This window comes from Fulmarus glacialis, unplaced genomic scaffold, assembly GCF_000690835.1.
Source record: "Fulmarus glacialis isolate BGI_N327 unplaced genomic scaffold, ASM69083v1 scaffold25943, whole genome shotgun sequence".
In the NCBI taxonomy this organism is placed as follows: Eukaryota; Metazoa; Chordata; class Aves; order Procellariiformes; family Procellariidae; genus Fulmarus; species Fulmarus glacialis.
In genome coordinates this window covers 1-205 of record NW_009203952.1, presented here as the reverse complement: position 1 = coordinate 205, position 205 = coordinate 1, and positions in this window count along the sequence as shown.

The following is a 205-nucleotide window of genomic DNA, read 5'->3' as shown; positions in this document are numbered from 1 at the left end:
ACCACCCCGGGGCGTGGGGGTGCCCCGCCGGCGCTGCGGTGGAAAGCCGAGGAGGCCCTTGGCGGAGGAAGGCTGCGGGGCGCCCCGGGGGAACTGCCAGCACGGGCAGGCCGTGGCTCCGTGGGGATGCAGGTCCTCGGGTGAGCCCGGTGCTTTGGGCACCGGCGTGACGCGGGACTGAGGCAAGGAGGTCGCCGCGGGGGAG